Here is an 18,678-nt window from a genome sequence, read left to right as displayed (position 1 = left end):
AGAGCGGTTGTCTCTTGCCAAATATTTATTAGAAAATAGAGCTAAATCATTAGCTGGGAGCCCTCTTACCGGAAAGCTGAAACCACATTGCTCTATGAAAGGTCATAAGCTATTTCCACAAGAATTTAGACAAAACATTATTGCATATTAAATCTTTCATCTTTAACACACACACACACAAAATGGGGAGAGGGGGTTGATTGGTTCACCAGAGTACTCCAATTTGTCATAGGTGATCCCTCGAGATTTGAAAGGCTAAGTAAAGAACACACGGAGTTATGAAACACCACGAGTAATATCTTCAGATGGAAACGAAAATTAATTAACTTCAGCCCCTTCGCAGACCCTGCTCTTTGCTACTCCCCACAGCAAGGTGAGAGATGTCATGGATCCGCATTGCAATCAGCTTATCGGCACCTTGCAACAAGTCACCGGACACGCTGGTTCCCAGTCTCGTAGCCAGAGCTGGTTAATTGTAGCAGGTTGCCTATTATTGCAACGGGTATCCTGCACGTTAGCAGGCATGGTGAATAAGAGGACACTGCAGCCTTCAGCCAATGATCTCAAGCCCTTTCTAGGCATTAATTTGTCTTTAATTAGCCCTTAACAGTACATTTCCTCATACTACAGAGGGACTCCTTTGCAAGACGACCTTGCTCCAACACAGCTCACACTCCCGCAAGCCTTGCTCCCCTGCCATCAGCTCAGGAGACAGACCCACAGCCATGCCATCTTGGGGCTGCTGATACCTTCGTTAGCATTAACTTCCCCCAGAACTCCCCTCCAGATTTAGCTGTTCCTTGCAGAAGTGCATTGGCCTGGAGGGCTCAGCCCCTTCACAGACACCAGCCCCAACAACTGTCCACAGCCTGGACAAAGGCAGTCACTACTTATCATCAAATTGTAGAAAATGAGGGGTGGCAGGGACCTCAGAGGGTCACATCTAGTGCAACCCCCTGCTCCAAGCAGGACCAGCCCCAACTACATCATCCCAGCAAAGACTTTGTCTACCTGAGTCTTCAACACCTCCAAGGATGGAGACTGTACCACCCCTCTGGGGAGCCCGTTTCAGTGCTTTACTACTCTCTTCATGAGAAAGTTTTCCCTAATATCCAGCCTCGATTTCCCTTGCTGCAGCTTGAGCCCATTGCTCCTTGTCATCTGTCACCACTGAGAACAGCCCAGCTCCATCCTCTTTGCAGCCCCCCGGCAGGGAGGAGTTGCAGTCCCCCTCGGTCTTCTCTTCTCTCCTTCTATCTATTTGCCTAGCACCTTTGGCTGAGGAGCATCCCAAACGGGGCTGATTGCTGCACTCGAGTACCTGCCCTCGGCTCCTGCGGGTTTCATCTTGAATTCTGCATGCCTTGCAAGGACAGAAATTAGCCACAGACGCACGTCTTCTAGTGAAAGCAAATGAGAGCTATGCTTGTATATCTGAGTGCAAGGACTGAAGCTGCGTTTAACAGCCTAAGGGAATGAATCCTTTCATTCAAATAGTCATGAAGTATGATGAGTGCCCTGGATTTTCACCTGACTACAGTATCACGGCGCGTGGTGGTTTCACTCTCATTCAACCACATGCTGCTGCTTCACTCCTAGTAGCAAGGCCCAGCGGACAGGGCATGAAGCACAAAACCTACGTCCCAGTCTGGGTTTTGCAGCTGACCTGCTATGCAATTCTGCGCAGAGGGATTCTCATCCCCCCATTAGAAAAGCACCGGCAGAACGCCATACCGACGGGAAAAAAAGAACCGAAAGTTCCCAAATCTCCCAGGCATGCATGGAACAAAATGTGCAGAGCTGTCTGGTGTCACACTCATACCACACTTCCCTTTTATGAGCTCCTTTTTTGCACATGTGCACACCAGCGCACGCACAAAACCTGCGGCTTCTCCACCTTGAGAGCAAAGTGCAAACGGCACAGAATAAAATGTAATTGCTGCATTTGAAAACCACAGGAAACCTTGTAAAGCGGAGGGGAACTTTTCCCCATTGACTTGAGCTGCTTTTTTCTGGTTAACCCTGATCGGGCTGCATGGCGCGGAGGGATCTGCCAGAGGTTTCTGATGGTTGCAGAAGAAAAAGAAAAATACGGAGAGAAGCCTCCACCGTTGAGTGTTGCATGCCTTTCTTCTCTGCAGAAGAAAGTGCTTTCTGTCTGTCTCGATAAGCTAACGCCATTGGGCTCAGCTGCAAAGCTGCTTCCTGCGATAAGCACAGCTGGAGCTAAACACATTGGCCATGCAGTTTTGCTGCGTGGAGATACTAAACTCCCCATGAACTCTGAGGTTTCGGGCTTTACAGAGCAAAAAAACTGTAGGGCCATAATTCACTGGGAAGGTAAAAAAGGGGAAGCCGGCCAGCATTATTGCAAGGGCTCTGTCGAACATCTGGGGCAAAAACACTATGAATGAAGTCCAACCCCCCAGTACGAGCTCAGTAAGAAATGTCACCCAAGTAATAAATAACCGCATTTCGGACCGATCAAGACACTTCCATCCATATATCCAATTTCTCTACCGGTGTCTCTCCATCCATCCTCATGCCTATCCACACACATACTCATGACAACAAAACTTTATCTGCCGAAATTCAGTTGCTTCTTGCATGAGCAAGCAAGTGGTCATTTATCATGGCGAACTGTATCCAATTGTAGCAGGGGGAGGAATTTTGGGAGGCAGAATGCAATTTTCTAGCCAAGATTTTCTATATTGAACATCCGGTGCTATGCATAAAAATCATAAAATCATACAAAATGAGGGCTGGAAGGGACCTCAGGGGGTCACATCTAGTGCAACTCCCTGCTCCAAGCAGGACCAGCCCTAACTACATCATCCCAGCCAAGGCTTGGTCTACCTGGGTCTTAAACACTTCCAAGGATGGAGATTGCACCACCTCTCTGGGCAGCCTGTTTCAGTGCTTCACCGCCGTCCTCCAGACAAAGTTTTTCCTAATATCCAACCTCAACTTCCCTTGCTGCAGCTTGAGCCCATTGCTCCTTGTCCTGTCATCTGCCCCCACTGAGACCAGACCAGCTCCATCCTCTTTGCAGCCCCGCTGCAGGGAGGTGAAGGCTGCTATTCAATCCCCCTCGGTCTTCTCTTCTGCAGACTCAATCAGCCCATTTCCTCACCAGTCGTGTCCCCCAACCATGCAAACATTTTTGTTATCCTCCACTGCCCTCACTCCAGTGAATTTTCTGGGTGCTAAGAACCTTTGAAAACAGGGCAAGGATTATTTAGGTGCTTAAATGCCCACATTTAAGACCTTTACTTAGAGATGTGGTGGGTAAATTCTTGTTGCCTTATGTGTTTTCTTCCATTAATGCCAACCGAGTGCCTCTGGGAGGAGGCAACAGATGCTTTGCTGCTGTTCATAATGGATCAATGCAATCAATGGGAGTTTTAGCATGGATTTCAGAGAAGCCAGGATGTTCCCCAGCATCCTTCACAAGAGGAGTAAAGGCGAAAGCCGGGACCCTTGTCGGAAGGAAGCATCCCAAGGGCATGTTTGCAAGAGTATTTGCCCCAAGAGCACAGCTCCATCCAAATGTGTGCAATCCTGTCTCCCCTCCGTTTTTAATTTGTGACACTAATTGTTTCTGTCACATCTTTCCCTGCAGTGCTGTGGTGCATTGCTGAAGGCTGGGAAGTAGCTCTCGTTTCTTCCACCCAAGCTGCAGTGGGTCAAGTGGCCCTTCTCCAAAGGCCATATTTGAATGAAGTGCTGAAAGGTACTTTGCACCATTGTCCAAGTAAGAAATGGGCCCAGTCCTCCCCCATTATAACTCTTGGAATTACACCAAGGATAGATTTGGCCTCTGTTTTTGGGTGTGCAGGATGCATGACCTGGTTGGAGTCTAGGTTACAAGCACGAGGCAAGAGATTAGCTTTGCTTCATTCGTGAACTGCTTCCAAGCCTGCATTCGCGAGATGTGAGGATGCCTTTGCTGTCTCTTGCATGGCCTGGTCTCCATCTCATGCACTGGGTAATACATAGCATTTAATTATTGGAGGATCACATCTGCAATATCCTGGCTGAGGAATATTGGTTGTGAGCACCCCGGTCTGGGAAGAAGCGTCCAGAGAAGACACTTTGCAGTCTCTACACCTTCTCCTACAAAGGGCTGTATTAACTCTTTTATTTGACCTTTTTGCCCTTGTTGCAAAGAAAGCTAATGACATCTTGGATTGCACTGCCAGCAGCTCAAGGAAAGTGATGCTTCCCCTCTACTCAGCACTGGGGAGGCCACATCTGGAGTCCTGTGTCCAGCTGTGGGCCCCACTACAGACAGGGTGGGAATACATTGGAGATTTTAAATACTCAGTACCTTGAAACTCGGCATTGCATTTATTAAGCTGCCTCAGTAAAGCCATTAAGAGCCTCACTTTTGGCAGCTGGGTTTGGAAATTACGGGCCAAATCACTGGTGTTACACCTTCTAGATGAGCCTGCAAGTAAAGGCTCAAGCACTTGTTCCACTCCCAGGCAAGTGACTGGGACTGATGATTTTTGCCACTAGGGATCAACATAGGCATATACTTTAAGCGCTATGCAGAACTAGGACCATGAGATATCCCTTCAAGGCCTGAAAAGAGTAACCCCACCAGACCTATTGCAGAAAAATGAGGATTTTCCATTAAAACAGCTACTTGGTGCTACCAGCTCAGGGACAGATGACAGGAGGAGCAATGGGCTCAAGCTGCAGCAAGGGAAGTTGGGGTTGGATATTAGGAAAAACTCTCACTGGAAGGGTGGTGAAGCACTGGAGAGGCAGTGGACTCTCCATCCTTGGAGGTTTTAAAACCCAGCTAGACCAAGCCTTGGCTGGGATGATGCATTTGGGGCTGATCCTGCTTGGAGCAGGGGGTTGGACTAGATGCGACTCGCTGAGGTCCCTTCACACCCGCATTTTCTATGATAAGGAGAAGCATCTCTGCACCGTGCAACAGAAACAGATGCAGGCGGAAGAGCATCAACAGCACAACTAACCACTAAAGGGAAAATTGATTTTGCTTTGCTGCCAGGATCAGGAGGACTTCAGTCCAAGCACTTGAGACAGCACGTCCGTCCCCTCCATGCAGGACGTGGAGCGGTGACAGCAAAACGCTGAACAGAAGTGGCGGGGCAGGACTCCCCGAGGCATCTCGAGCAACCGTCGGGGAAGGCGCAGAGCTGAGAGCTGGAGCAGGGACAGAAAGAAAGGCCAGGCTGGTGCACAGGCAGCGGGAATGCCCTCCAATTGTAAAATAGGATACGGGGATTAGCCAACATGTGGAAAGCATCAGATGCTCCGCTCGGGCTCTTGCCAGATTCATGTTGATTAGGAGCGAGAGAACAGCTTCTTTGCTTTCAGGAATAATCACAGCAGCTGTTAAGTCTCTTGTAAACTTCCCTGTGCTGAAGGGTCCTCTCACCTTGGGAGTGCACGGGTGGGTCACAGCGAAGAAATGAGACCCAGGTGCACTGTGCGCTCAGATGTCTGGGTGCAGGCGCTGAGAAAGAATGGATCAATTCAAGGCGCTTGCAGCGAAAAGCAGATTTTTTTTCTCCCCCTGCTCTTTCAAGTCAGTTTAGGGCATGTGTTAGATCCACCTCTTTGTTTAAGCACCGTTCAAGTTTCTCTACCATCACAACGGGGTGAACGACACAAACCCTTCTGCATTAGGACCATGGGATCATGGAGAAACAAGACCAGGAGAGAGGAAGGAAGGGGCAGCCCAGTTTAAACCAGGCCAAACATTTGTCCAGTTTGCAGCCAACGACTGCAGGGGACCGAACCTCTGCAACTTCTCTAGCTAATCCGCTTCCCCCTCCCAATGCTCTGCCTTTACACAGGTGGAAAAATAGGGGATGAGTTTGTCTGGGGGGAAAAAAAATGGGAATGTGAAAGGCTTGAAGGCTCATGTTCCTGATGTGAAGTCTCTGCTGAGACTAATGGCACCACGCAGGGACAGACACAGGCATGGCCCAGCACCCGGACAGAAAGAGGGCCCCAAAATGGTGAAAATAATAATAATTATTATCATCATCATTATTATCTCTAGCAAAGCAGGGGGGTGATACTAAAAAGTTCACCCAGGGCTTAGGTACGGTGCTGGGCCCCAGTGTTGTTTTGCAAAGTCTGCCCACCAGTAACTGCACGGAGACCCTCCAAACTCATGTCATTTTGGAAAATGGCCACTATTAACAAGGACAAGATTGGAACTAGCCTCTTTGAGGGGACTTGTAAAAAACCGGCTGGAGAAGCTACAACAAAGCCGTCCTGCACTGGGATACGCCTGTCAAAATGGAAAGGATTTGCAAAAACCAGGTTCATTCCACTGGGATTATTATTTTGGTGGGGGAGACAAATGGAGACAGCGTGGAAACATCCTGTTTTGACATTGAAAACATTGCATTATAAATAAGTTTAATTTAGAAGTGACTTTTTGTTCCAAATGGTTTAAAATGCTGGATTACATTGGAGCAGTGCAAGAAAAGAAGGAAAAGCAGAAAAAATAAAGTTGGAATGGAGTTAAGATATGTTGATGGACCCAAATCAGCAATTTTTTTATGGGAATTTCTCTTAGAGGGACGAGCTTGACATTTTCAATGCATTTGGGAAATCTCTGCATTCTTCACAAGCAACAAAAGAAAGAAACAACCAAGACAACCCTTCCCCAAAATACCTCCCACCCCCCAAAAACAAAGCCAGCTCTGCCCCTTCACCCCCAGAGCTTCTAGCGCACATACTGCTCTACCGTATTCCTTGTAAACCATCTGGTCACCAGGAATATTACCATATTGCCTTTCTACGTGCAAGACTGGTCTTTTTTTTTTTTTATGGATTAGCATTGTGCTGGGACTCAAAAACTCTTCAGCACCTTATAAATATGGATTAATCTCAGGCCATATAGTGCTGGTACCCAAGATGCACATTTCTGTAATCATGCGAACCTTTCCTGCATTATATTTATGCATTTTTAAATTTGTGATTTTTTTTTTTAATTAGGTTTGTAAAACTTTGTTATTCATTTGTAGAACGGTGGCCCCTGTAGGTCCCAGCTGAAACGTGGGATCCTTTTTCTTGCTAGGCATGGTACGACGGCTGCCCTGAAGAGCTGGCAGGCTATAGAGGATGGGGAATAAAAGCTTGCTGAGGGTTGGGTAGTAGGACAGGAGGACCAGGATGACAGCCCAGGCTCCTGCATTGCTCCTTCTTGCATTCTCCATCTGACTTCAAGGTCTCCCCAGAGCTGGAGAGCAAATTTGCTATCAATTATCCAAACGGTGCTGCAGGTACCATTGTGCCCAATGCAGCTCCTTCTCTGGAGAAACACTCATTGCTCTTACAAAAATACTTCTACACCTAGACCTCGATCAGAGGTGTCAAGCATGCAGCTTGGCTTGTGGGGCATATGAAGTTGGGGGCATGACCTGATGCTGAATCTGGAGCCTTTTGGCCCCATTAGATGCGAATATGGCTTGCTACTACCATCCCTGGACTCACCACTGATGCTGGCATGGGACCTCTGGGCTGGAAAGAGGAGAAAGGAAGCACTGCCTGGGCTATGCTGCCTCTGGAGAGATGGTCTCTCCTCCATGGTCCCGAGTCTGGGGTTGCTGGGGAAGAAGGTGAACTCCCATCCCTGCCGTCATGTTGTCCGGACTTCAACAAGGCTCTGGCTCCGATCCTAGCATGGTCAGACCCAGACTGGGCAATGGCAACTGAAAGGACATGGATTAAAGGTGCTTGCCAGACATAGGCCTCCGCTCATATTAGGTGCATCTGGCAGCTTTCTCCAAAGCAAGATGATGCTCTGCCAAGGATATGCCTCTTTCGGTACTGGGCAGCTTTGGTTTTCTAGGCTAGTGCAGCTCCAAATCCTATAAAATGTAGAGTCGGGAAACCTTCCAGACATGCATCAAGGAGTAGATTGGCAGGGAAGGCATCCCAAACCAGAGCCGAGTCTCTGGGTGTAATAGCATGCTCTATGGACGATAGGCTGAAGGTGGGATCTCCATCATCTCAGCCAACAGGCAAGGATGACCTTGCTTGACACATACCTCTGCATGGGCGAGACATGAAGGGGGGCAGAGGATCATTGCATTCATGTGGGTTGCACAAGAAGGGCAGGCACTATATGAAGTTCCCAAGGGAATGACGCTGCCAATGAAACGCTGCGGGGTCCGAGTCCAACGGGCCACGCAGACACAGCACATCAGGTTGCTTAGCCCATGCATGCAAGGGAAGGATGCGGCTAGCACATCCCTGGCTGCCTTCAGCTCCCCAGCTCGACTGTCCAGAGACCCTTTGCAACCGGGGCAGCACACAGCAGGAGTTCATTAGCAGGGCGAGACTCAAACTCAGAACCGTGCAGCCACAGCAAGCGACCTTCTCCTCTCTGCTGCCATGACCCCAAATGCCCCGATCATGGAGGAATGAGGCTGATGGATAGTTTAACTCACAGACAAGGAGGGTGGGAAGGGACCTCAGGGGGTCCCATCTAGTGCAACCCCCTGCTCCAAGCAGGACCAGCCCCAACTACATCATCCCAGCCAAAGCTTTGTCTACCCAGGTCTTAAAAACCCCCAAGGATGGAGATTGCACCATGTCTCTGGATAGCCTGTTTCAGTATTTTTACTACCTTCCTCGTGAGAAAGTTTGTTTTTTTTCCTAATATCCAACCTCAACTTTCCCTGCTGCAACTTGAGCCCATTGCTCCTTCTGTCATCTGCCACCATTGAGGACAGTCCAGCTCCAACTCCCTGCAGGGAGGTTGCAAAGAGGATGAAGGCAGCTATTAAAAATCACATAATCACAGACAAGGAGGGTTGGAAGGGACCTCAGGAGGTCACATCTAGTGCAACCCCCTGCTCCAAGCAGGACCAGCCCCAACTTCATCATCCCAGCCAAAACTTTGTCTAGCCGGGTCTTCAACTAATAAAAAAAAACCCACCCCAGGTTGATGCCCTGGGATGCTTCTTGTCCTTGAAGAGACTTAATACCAACAGTGGTCCCGATTCCCCTCAACTGCCTGCTGTCTATAAGCTCTCAGGTGCCAGCATATCAAACCCAAGCTTGATTATTTTATATTTCCCTCAGTGAAGCCCTCACCAGAGGCAGCAACTGGCTTTTTTTTTTAAAAAACAGAATTCCACTTTTTTCCCCTCCCTCTTTAGACACATTTCTTGCTTTCCCCAATTCATCACGTGGGACTGACTGAGGCTTCAGGTCCCATGACTTTCCAGAGGTCGCAGGCACTTTTCAAGTGGGCTCGGTTCAGATGAATTTCTGGCATTCCTACCTGGCCTTTGCAAGGGGCCTGTGCTTTCCACACTGTTTGCTTTAAAGTACAGGATGAGTAATACCTTGTTGAAGAACATCGACCCCCCCTGCCCCGGGCTGAGGCTTTGCAATAGAGAAACCTCCACACGCCGGCCTTGCGGTAATTGTGTTAGCCGCACACAAGAAAGAGGCTCCAAGCCACAGAAAGCCACTACTGTACTCTCCGTCTCTGGGGTAGTAAAAGGCATCCTGCCCGATGACAGTACATCCAGCACTAGGTCTTGCCTAACCGCTCTATTAACTTAAGTAGTTCCAGCCACGGATCCACGCTGCGGAAGGAAGCTCCTTGGATTTAAAGGGCTAGCAGACCTGTATGCTACGAGCCTGTTGGGTCTCAGAGCATGGCTTGGATCAGCAGTTATAAAACAAAATAAAAATATATTTTTAAAAAAATATACATTTTTAATATAATTTATTTATATAAATATCATTTTTATTTGTATTTATTTTTATTATTCATATACATAAATAAAAATAAAAATATATAAATATGTTTATATACATTTATATAATAAATATATAAATATATTAAAATATTGTTATATCTATATATATTTATATAAAATAAATAATAATAAAAATAATAATAAAAAAAAGGCGAGGACAGGGAGGGACACGTCAAAAACATCTGGACACTCACCGTGCTGGGGTCATCTGACCGCAGCAGTCTTTCCCGCCCAAGTGTGGGGCGGTGCTGGACCTGATGATCTTGAGACATCCCTTCCTGCCCCTAACATGTATGAATCTATGAACCCTGGTCCATCAAGTCTAGCCCCATTGGGGCAGGCATCCCCTCAGGCAATGAAAGTGGTTGTGGGGCTGGGGGACTTGACTGGTGAGGAGAGGCTGATGGAAATGGGCTGATTGAGTCTGCAGAAGAGAAGACCGAGGGGGATTGAATCGCAGCCTTCACCTCCCTGCAGGGGGGCTGCAAAGAGGATGGAGCTGGGCTGGTCTCAGTGGGGGCAGGTGACAGAAGGAGCAATGGGCTCAAGCTGCAGCAAGGGAAGTTGAGGATGGATGTTAGGACAAACTCTCTCATTAGGTGGGTGGTGCAGTCTCCATCCTTGGAGGTGTTGAAGACCTGGCTGAACAATGGCTTGGCTGGGATGATGTAGTTGGGGCTGGTCCTGCTTGGAGCAGGGGGTTGGACTCGATATGACCTCCTGAGGCCCCTTCCTGCCCTCATTGTCTATGCTTCACCTAATCCTATCCAGAAATAAGTGATACTTCATCTTAAAGCAACCTGGTATATGTTTTGCCCTTGTTGACCCCACCGGGAGCAATTGCATGAAATGGTCGTGGCGACTCTTCCCATTTGCAAGCAGGGAGGCTGCTAACCAGGTTCTGCAAGGTGTCACAGAATCACAGGGCGTAGTCACCGCTGGCCTTTAACAGGCCACAGCAGTGTCACGGCTCGACTATAACCCTTGACCTGGTGTGCCCTTCCAGCAGCTGCTCTGGGAGGTTGCACTGGTCGAGCATCCTCGTGGGACAGGTGCTGGAAGTGAGTTCCACAACAGAAGGGGCAGCATGTTTCTTGCCTCTGCTCTTTGCAGCCCACTGGAAGTCACAGATCTGGGGCTTCAAATGTGCCCTTTCAGTGGGCACGTCTACACGTGCACTATCACTGCACAATATGGGCACACATCTATACGTGCATGCCTGTACTGTGCAGTAAATATGGTGGCTTATGTCAACTTGAGTGTAAATTGGATACCTGCATGATGCAGGTATCAAATTTATGCCCAATTAATTACTGTGCAGTAAGACACATGTAGATGCCTTACTGCGCAGTCCACACACGCAGTGTTACTGTCTTAGGACTAACTTTAGCTCCAAGTCAAACCACACGCAACATTAATGCGCTTTAACGCCTGCACTTGTAGATACCGGCCTATTCCACTTACCGTGCAATAACTTATTGCACAGTAAATGCACATGTAGATGCACCCAGTGAGGCATAAGGGAGACAATGGGCACATTAGGATGTCCCGGTCTGGGGTCATTAAGCGGTGGAGAAGCCATCATTTGATATGAGGGACAAAACCAGGCCAAGACTCCATCTCCAGAATCGTGACTGGCTTGCCATGCAACCCACCCAAATGGAGCCAGCTGTTGACTGGTAAATAGCTGCTGCGTTCCTCTACACCAGAAACAGCTGCATTTCGGTGTGTGTGGCAAGGGAACAACAGGCTACGTATCCATAAAGCACTTTGGTATCCTTCAGGATGGTTGGCGTGCCAGAGAGCAACCGATCAGGAAGAGATGGGGGCCGTAACAACTCCTGGGCCAACATCAAGTGTCTTTCTCAGACAGCTTAGGCAAATCACATACACGGCGCACACGTTTTCATGGATGCAACTGGCTTTTTCGCTGGTGTAAATGCCGAGGGGGCAAATGACACAGCTCTACATAGCTGTCACTTGTTCCGTTTTGGGATTGCTCCAACTATTCCCAACCCCGCGGCGCCTTGTGGCAAGTGGCTGCAATAGTGGTCACCGAAGGCACCTGATCTGTCCACCACCGGACACTGGTATAACTTACATCCACGGACAGGCTGACAGAAGTTACACTGGTATAAATACGTTGCACGTGTGCACCCTTAGGCCCTTGCAAATGCAGGCAGTAGAAGCAGAAAGCTTTCCCTAGACAGCCATGCTTTCTCCTAACCACCAGTCTCAAAGTGAAAGTCAGACAGGGACTGACTGCTGCTCCCAGGGGAATTGCTATTTCTAACGGCAACAGACTCTCCTACGCTCAAGGGGTTTGCTCGTATTTTCAAGTCCCAAAGGGCACGTCCACTTTCACGTGCATTTGCTTATTGTAACGCACATTAAATCATCACTAAAAATGTACTATTTAGTTCATGCGCATTAAAATAGGTGAATGCGCATGAAAGGGCATGTGTGGACGTGCGCTTTGGGGCTTAAAAAATACGAGCAAACCACTTGAGCTTAGGAGAGTTCATGAGCATGAAGACAGGGTAATGTGCATTGTCCTAGTACGTCACAATGGAGGTACTAGATTTAATGCACATTAAGTAAAGTGCATTAATGCATGTGTAAACATGCTCCCCCCCAAGAGACACAGTTCTAGCAAAAATATTCTGCCCTTCTAAAGCACCTTTTCTCAGGGGATTTCTAGGATCTGCAGTTTTCACACAACCCTCCAACCCCATTTGAGGAAGGGGCTTTACACCCACACAACAAGTGGGGAAACCAAGGCAGAAGTGACCCACCCAGTCACATGGAGGGGCTGTGGGAGAGCAGAGGGAGGCTGGCTGGCCTGATTCCACCCTGCACCCTCTTCTCTCCCTCTCTCTCTGTCCTCCCCTCCCCTCGGCTGCAAGCATCTCCAAATCTCACACCTCGCACTCGTGCTTCCAAGACAGAGCTGAATTGTTCCTCCGCCAACAGCCTGTTGACTCGGTGGATTCCAGGCCTGACGCCGCACACCCGAGGGCAGAGGGAAGGGCTGGTCGATGGGCCCAGGGTGTGCATGAGCGTGGGTGTTCCCTCCCCGTGGGAGCACCGAGTGCGTGCCCTCCGGCCCGGCGGCTCGGATGGCTGCTGGGGGGCCCGGCGGCTCGCTCTCTGCTGTAGGTCGGCGTGCTGTTCCCCCCACCCCGGGTGTGAGCTGAGACTCCTGCTGCTCCCTGACCTGCCGTGGGCTCGACAGGAATCAAGCAGCCCGACGCCAAGTGCTTAAAATCATAAGGCTCTTCTTAAAGCACGGACCCGAGGACAGCTCTGCCACGCGACCTGGGCACGTCACCAGGGGCCAGAGCCAATGCGACTGGCAGAAATCGGAGTGCAGAAGGGGCTTGTCTACACCACGGCACCTGGTCTGAGCCAGCCCGTGCTAAACAGCGGCATTGCACTGAGGATGCTCCAGAATCTCTCTCTTCAGGGGGTCTCAAACACACCAGACACCGAGGACTCAAGAGCAAGTACAAAAGGCAGAGCCCAGGTAGCCTCACTGGGTTGCATCAGGCCCAGGGGAGCTGAAGTCTATCACTTCTGCAACTCGCTGTCCCCATAGCAGACAAGCTCCAAGAAGTGATGCTGAGCACCCTCCCCCTCTTCTCCTACGGCCACAAAATTCACTCAGTGATTGAAGTTAGGAATGCAAAGATCCCAAATGCTTGAATCAAGGCTGCTGGATATGCATAGCAACCCCTCTGCCTGAGCGACCTGGCCCTGCTCCCGGCCTCACCTCCACCGGCCCCAAGCAGGTAGGCAAGGCTGGAGCAGGCCTAACGCACCCCAGCCACGCTGAGCTCCGGACAAAGGGCAGCAGCTTTAGTCACCTCCCCCAAAACACATGGCGGTGGTACCCATCTTGTGCCTACCTCTCCTTGTGGTATCTGGGAAGTGGAAGATGAATCCAAATCTCCTGTGGTCCAGGGCATCACCTGAAGCACCCGGTGATGCAGAGAACACCATCCACCTCTCCTCAAATTGCTGGGCTGGTATAAAGCCAAGAATGCAGCATTCACGGGGCTGGAGAGAGAGAGCAAGCATGAAGGACAAATGCAAAGTCCTGCACTTAGGACAGAGCAATCCCCTGCACCGGGACAGGAGGGGGGTGACGGGCTGGGCAGCAGCTCTGCAAAAAAAGGACCTGGGGGGGACAGGGGACAAGAAGCTGAACAGGAGCCAGCAGCATGCCCTTGTGCCAAGAAGGCTACCGGCATCCTGGGCTGCATTGGTAGGAGTGGTGCCAGTGTATGGAGGGCAGTGATTCTTCCCTCTATTCAGCACTGGGGAGGCCACATCTGGAGTCCTGTGTCCAGCTGTGGGCCCCACTACAGAAAGGATGTGGACAAATTGGATAAGTAGCAATGAAAATGGTTGGGGTCTGGAGGACAGGACTGGTGAGGGGAGGCTGAGGGAAATGGGCTGATTGAGTCTGCAGAAGAGCAGACTGAGGGGGATTGAATAGCAGCCTTCACCTCCCTGCAGGGGGGCTGCAAAGAGGATGGAGCTGGGCTGGTCTCAGTGGGGGCAGATGACAGAAGGAGCAATGGGCTCAAGTTGCAGCAAGGGAAGTTGAGGTTGGATATTAGGAAAAACTCTCACGAGGAGGGTGGTGAAGCACCGGAACAGGCTCCCCAGAGAGGTGGTGGACTCTCCATCCTGGGAGGTGTTGAAGATCCAGGTAGACAACGCCTTGTCTGGGATGATGGAGTTGGGGCTGGTCCTGCTTGGACTAGATGCAACCTCCTGAGGTCCCTCCCAGCCCTCATTGTCCCTGATTTTTTGAAGGAGCTTGATTCTGCAGCCATATGGCCTCTGCTCTCATGGCTACTTCCGTGTTTTATCCATGGCCTGGGACTAGACTCGTCCCAGCCGACTGCCCCAACTACTAGCCTCCAGAATCAGCCTCCCTCCAGCTTGCTCTCCTCTCCCCCCATGCCTCCTGCTCTCCTAGCTTTGCAGGAGGGTTCACCCCTATAGCCAGGTGAGGGTCCTCCTGCAAGGTGGGAAATGTAGGGTTGAATCCCCCTCTTGCTGAGGCAGCCCTGGGGCCTAGCCTTGAGAAGCCAGCTTCTTCCTAAGTCAGGCAGCATCATGAGGACGAATCCTGTTCTCTTAGGACTTTGCTTTCAGAAGACGACTCCAAGCCTCAAGTTACAGGTCTAAGCTCTGGAGATGTGTAGCAGACACATGCCTGGGCTTAGCATTTCCTAGCTCTCCCCTCCACATCAAGGGGCCCAATTTCCTGACTTGACTGCATAAGAGGCTGAGGCACCCCTTTCTGGGACCACACACCTCGGGTTTAACCATGCCCACAGCTTGGTGACACCCATGGAGACAATCTGGATTTTGCCTGTTGGCCCAAATTCTCAAAGTCAATTAAGACCCTCACTCCCTTCCTCAATGTGGTTTAGGTCCCTCATTCCCATAAGTTGCTGTGGGAGTTGGGATCCTGAACACCACCTCCGTCTCCTAATGGCAAGGTGATGTGATGGACCAACCACCCGGCTCTGTCCCACCAGCTCTGCCACTGGTCTGACGTGCCTCCTTGGGCAAATCACTTCATTGCTCTGTGCCTCAGTTTTCCCATAGGAAAGTTGGGCTGGGAAGCACTTCATGAGGTTACATCTGGCCCACGGCAGGGTCGTCCCCAACTAAACCAGCCCAGTCAAGGGTCTGTCCAACCTGCTCTTGAAAACTTCCAGGGATGGAGAGTCCACCAACCTCTCTCGACAGCTTGTTCCAAAGCTTGACCAGTCTCAGAGTAAAACAGTTCCTCTAAAATCCCACCCAAGTTTCCCCTGCTGCAGCTCAAGGCCACTGGTCCTAGTCCTGTCCCCTGCAGCCACAGAGGAAAGCCCATCTCCAGCTTCCCTGGAATAAAATAGGCTAATATGCATTAAAGTGCATGTGTAGATGCACCCAGTGTTATAGTTATTTATTCTTCTTTTGCCTTTTTTCCCCACTCCTGTGCTACAGTTAACAGCATGATTAGCAGAGAAGGGCCATGTTTAAGAGAAGACAATTACCAGACAACCCAAAATGTCAGCAGAAGAGAAACTCCTGGAGAACTTGTCCCTTGAAAGCCGGAGCAAACTGAATTTTGGTTAGGAAAGGGACTCCATTAATCAAGCAATCAATCTTAATGGCTTAAGATTTGTTCCAAATATTGCTTAGATTCGAATAGGGCAGGGTGCATCTATACAGGACATTTTACTGCGCAGTAAGCATGCAACACTTGCAGTGCAGTAAAGTGTGCTACTCATGAGTAAATCTGCTGCTTGCAAATGCAGGTAGCAAATTTACTTGCGAGTAGTTACCGTGCAGTAATGCACGTGTAGATGCCTTCCCAGGAGCATTTACCTGTGAGTTTACGTGCGAATAAACTGCTTCTGGATGAAATGCACGTGTAGACGCACCCACTGAGACCTTATTGCAATCCAACAGGGAGCAAAATAGATAAGTCCAAGCAATTAATTATCGCTAGAGTCATTTACGTGGCACCAATGGTATTGCTTTATCACAGCCACCCCCCTATTACCCAAGGTAGTTAGATCTGTGGTGAACCAAAGTCACAATGAGCACTCATTTATCTGGCTAGCTTGAGTCCATCCAGCAGATTGTAATGAGAATTTGCCAAACCAGGTTAGATAACACAAGGACAGATCTCCTTGCCCTAAACCAGTGGGTCTTGGCCTTTTAAGACCTAAGCTCCCCCCTCATTAGACTCAAAGCTGTCCTCAGAAAGAGGATAGCTTTCACTTGTGCCTTGACTACTGAAAAACACTAGACCTACTCTTTATCGTGTGCAATCACGTGCAGGTATTTGCACACCCACAGGCCTTATTACACGTTACACTTAGCATGTGCTAACTGAACTTCCAACACTAGCACCCTAAGTGTTCAAGCAGTAAAGCACATGCTAAATGCCATTGCCGCGTCGTAGTCGGGCCTTTTTTGGGGGAAGGAGTCTCTCTACGTTGTGTGACCCATTGTGTTTTGAGCTAACCTCAGACTGCTCCAAGAAGGGACTAGGATCAGGAGACCCCAGTGTATGTGGGTGCAGTGGGGGGTGGAAACCCAGAGCTGTTTGTCAGGCTCCCAGCCACCTTCAGCACACTGGAGGTTTGCTGGTTTAAGGCATGGGGATGTGAGTGGCACCGGCACCCAGCCCCTACATCACGTGCTAGCTACTTCAAAGCTCTGCTGTGGTACCCCGGCACGACACGGGAGCCAGTCCTGGCCTCACACCACATGAGAGCTCAAACTAAAGTGGTGTGGGAGCTGGGTACCACCTCCTGTGCATGCCAGGGACCCTCCCCACCCCCACGTTGCATTGCAGCCTTGAACTCTCTCCAGTATGAACCCAGCTAATTTCCAGCCGCAACCCTGGGACCAAACCAGATCCAGCTCAAGGCTGTGGTGGGTGTCTACAACCTACGTCTAGATGGTAGTAAGCACGACCATGCAAGTGCTCAGAGAACTAAAGTCATATTCATGCTTACCGCTATCGAAATGCAACACATACTAAGGGCTCATATTGCATGAGGGTCTCGCAGCACCCTGGTTGAGAAGCGCTGCCCTAAACTTGCATCTGAACTGGAATCCAACCTTGTTGCAAAGTTTCCTAATTAGATCCTGTAATTTTCTCCCCATCTCCACTGCACAAGACTCAGAGGCTCCAAAGCAGCTTTTGGTCCCCGCGGGAACTTTGAGGGGAGGAAATTGGACGGGTGCATGGGCCAAACTGTGCCGCATCCTTGGACAGGGGTGATTATCACCCTCCGGCAGGGAATGGGGTGATCTGCAGCAACCATTGCTATGTTGCAAATCTCTGCCAGGCAACTGGTGCTCTAATAGAGGGAAAGCAGGGGGTAAAACCTCTCTGCCGTAATAGCATCATTCACCTGGTCTCAATCCACATTAATTTAGGTGGATGCAGCTAACACACAACACGGTCCTGATGAAAAGAACTGTTTCCCTGATGAAAGTTCGGCTTCACCCAAAACGACATTTTTTCACATGCCAGTGGGATTTAAAGGTATGCAGGTTGTAGCCGTATTGGTCTAGAGGAAAAAAAAAGCAAGCAGGGCTCGTGGTAGAAGCGATCTCTTTTTAGAAACCAACAGGGTTTTTGCAAACAATAAAAACAAACAAAAAATTGTTTGCAAAAAACTTTGATGGTCTAATTATTTTTTTTTTTAGCAATTTTCTTGTTGGTCTAATAAAAGATATCACCTCTACCACAAGCCCTGAGAGGGATTTAAAGCCAGTTTAATATTTTATAGGGTTTTTTTATTGCATTTTTTTTTTAAAAATGGGGAACCCAATTTTTTGTTTCTTTTCCCCCATGTTGACCTTTATTTAAAGTAACTTCATGGCTTTATTTCATCTACCCCCCCTCAACTTTGGTGGGTTGAAAAGCAATGGAAAACCTCACTCGAGGGGCTGCAGGAAAGACAAACACGTGCACAGATGCACCCGCTTTTCCAATCCTGTCTTCACAAGGGAGTACAGGCTTTTGTAGGCGAGACCCAGAGGGAAGAGAAAGCACTTGTCTAAAGAGACGCAGGGAGCCAGTGTGAGCTGGGAATTGAACCTAGGGTCCTGGATGCTCGGTGTCCCCTGCTTTTTTTCCCTTTATACCCACTAGCCCCTACCTCCATCTCAAAACAGGAGCAGGAACCCAGGAGTCCTCTGCTCCCGTCATAGCCCCGATGCTTTTGCAAGCGCCACTAAGCCACAGAAAGACCGATCAGCAACTTTTTCAGATTTACGCCAAAATTGCACGGGTTGCATCAGCTCCGTTGAACACAACAGAGGAGAGAAAGCTCTCCCAGATGAGTCAGTCCCGTTGTCCCCCTCC

At 49.5% G+C, this 18,678-nt stretch overlaps 1 long non-coding RNA gene across 1 annotated transcript in view; it reads right to left on the bottom strand.

The window, feature by feature from the left end:
- Nucleotides 1-18,678, bottom strand: part of LOC102386951 — a 52,634-nt gene that overhangs the window by 31,170 nt on the left and 2,786 nt on the right. The window contains exon 2 of the long non-coding RNA XR_324757.3: nucleotides 13,685-13,835. This is a non-coding gene — a long non-coding RNA (uncharacterized LOC102386951). The remainder of the gene's footprint in view (nucleotides 1-13,684; nucleotides 13,836-18,678) is intronic.

This window comes from Alligator sinensis, unplaced genomic scaffold, assembly GCF_000455745.1.
Source record: "Alligator sinensis unplaced genomic scaffold, ASM45574v1 scaffold1408_1, whole genome shotgun sequence".
Lineage (NCBI taxonomy): Eukaryota > Metazoa > Chordata > Crocodylia > Alligatoridae > Alligator > Alligator sinensis.
Note: the sequence above shows the minus strand (reverse complement) of the source record. Positions and strands in the feature narration are given on the sequence as shown.